Genomic DNA, 2,001 nt, shown 5'->3' on the forward strand with positions numbered 1-2,001 from the left:
TAACAAGGTTTCCGTAGGTGAACCTGCGGAAGGATCATTAGAGACGGGCCCACGGTACCGGCAGCACTTGCCGGTATCGCGAGCGCCTTATCCGACCCCGTGGCCGCGTGCGCTCGCGCCTAGCTCGCCGACCGCTCGCGCGCCGCGACCCCCGACCACGCGTCGACCGAAAGATGGTTAACGTCGAAAGACCATACGGCCCCGTACGGTCGCCGTAAAAATTTCGTCGACAAAGAAAAAAAACACCCGACCCCGAACGGTGGATCACTTGGCTCGTGGATCGATGAAGACCGCAGCTATCTGCGCGTCGTAGTGTAATCCGCAGGTTATACGAACATCGACCAGTCGAACGCACATTGCGGCTTCGGTGACCCGCGGGTCCCGGGCCACGCCTGTCTGAGGGTCGTATACGGGATACTCGGCCACACCGATGCGTCGTCGGCAGGCATCCGTCAGCGGTGGCAGTCCTCCCGGGGACTGTCCGCCCGCTCGTCGGCCGCTCCGGTGGTGCGAGATTGGCGGTTCGACCTAGGATAACCGCTCGCGCGGCAGCCTCCGGTCGTCCGCCCAAGTTGCGATGGAAAACAGTCACGGGTTCTCGCGTCGTCAAACGGCACGTCCCCGTCCGCCCGCCGTGCGAGATCGCGGCTGGGTCGACTGAGAGTCCACGAGACCTCTTCGGCTTCCGAGACGCGGACGCGGACGGTCACCGTATGGGCGGGGCGTGGACCGCAGACCGTCATGTAATTTAAAAAACAAACTACTGATACGTTCCGACCTCAGATCAGGCGGGACGACCCGCCGGATTTAAGCATATTAATAAGCGGAGGAAAAGAAAACAACCGTGATTCCCTTAGTAGCGGCGAGCGAACAGGGAAAAGCCCATCGCCGAATCCCGCCGCGCACTTTTGTGTCGCGGCACCTATGGGAGTTGTGGCGTACGGGCCGGCCTCGTTGCCGGGGCGCACGTGACGGTCCAAGTCTCCCTTGAACGGGGCCATGGCCCGCAGATGGTGCCAGGCCAGTAGAGGCCGTCACAGCGTTCCGGGATCGGACCGTGCCTTCGAGTCGGGTTGCTTGAGAGTGCAGCCCAAAGTTGGTGGTAAACTCCATCTAAGGCTAAATACGGCCACGAGACCGATAGTTTACAAGTACCGTGAGGGAAAGTTGAAAAGAACTTTGAAGAGAGAGTTCATAAGAACGTGAAACTGTTCGGGTGTAAACGGACAGAGCCCGCGAGTCCCCGCCGGGCGAATTCACGGTCGGTCTAACCGCCGGCCGGATCTTTCGCTCGGTTAGCGGACGTCGCGACCCGTTGGGCGCCGGCCGAAGGGCTTGGGTGGCGTTCGTCGCGGCGGTTGCGTTTTGGCGTGACCGTTCGCGCCGAACCCCGGTGCTCCTGGTCGGCTCGCCCGACGGCAAGAACCGTCGACGCGGCCCCGTCGCAGGCGGGGTCCCGTCGGTCGGCGACGATTTCGGGCTACTTTCCGACCCGTCTTGAAACACGGACCAAGGAGTCTAACGTGTGCGCGAGTCAACGGTGATCTTACGAAAAACCACGTTTGGCGCAATGAAAGTGAACCGTTTACGGTGCGGACGATGGCCTAGCGACCGAACCCACCGGCGTTCAAAGTCGCGCTGGTCCGCAGTCCGGGGCCGTCTTCGCCAGGTCGGCTTCGGCCGTCCGAGGGCGCACCCTTAGCGCACACGTTGGTACCCGAAAGATGGTGAACTATGCCTGGCCAGGATGAAGTCAGGGGAAACCCTGATGGAGGTCCGCAGCGATTCTGACGTGCAAATCGATCGTCTGAGCTGGGTATAGGGGCGAAAGACTAATCGAACCATCTAGTAGCTGGTTCCATCCGAAGTTTCCCTCAGGATAGCTGGCGCCGATGTGTCCCGCCCGTTCGCGGGCGTACGGACGCCGGTGAGACTCCGCGCTGTACGGCGCGGTAACAACACGCTCGTAACACGGAGGATGTCTCATACGGTAAAGCGAAT

At 61.4% G+C, this 2,001-nt stretch overlaps 1 non-coding gene across 1 annotated transcript; it reads left to right on the forward strand.

Annotated features, from left to right (window-relative positions):
- Positions 1–248: 248 nt before the first annotated feature.
- Positions 249–406, forward strand: LOC132937761 (5.8S ribosomal RNA). The gene has a single exon (XR_009663826.1). It is a non-coding gene; the product is annotated as a 5.8S ribosomal RNA (ribosomal RNA).
- Positions 407–2,001: the final 1,595 nt, after the last annotated feature.

The sequence above is a fragment of the Metopolophium dirhodum genome, chromosome 1 (assembly GCF_019925205.1).
Source record: "Metopolophium dirhodum isolate CAU chromosome 1, ASM1992520v1, whole genome shotgun sequence".
Classification (NCBI taxonomy): Eukaryota; Metazoa; Arthropoda; class Insecta; order Hemiptera; family Aphididae; genus Metopolophium; species Metopolophium dirhodum.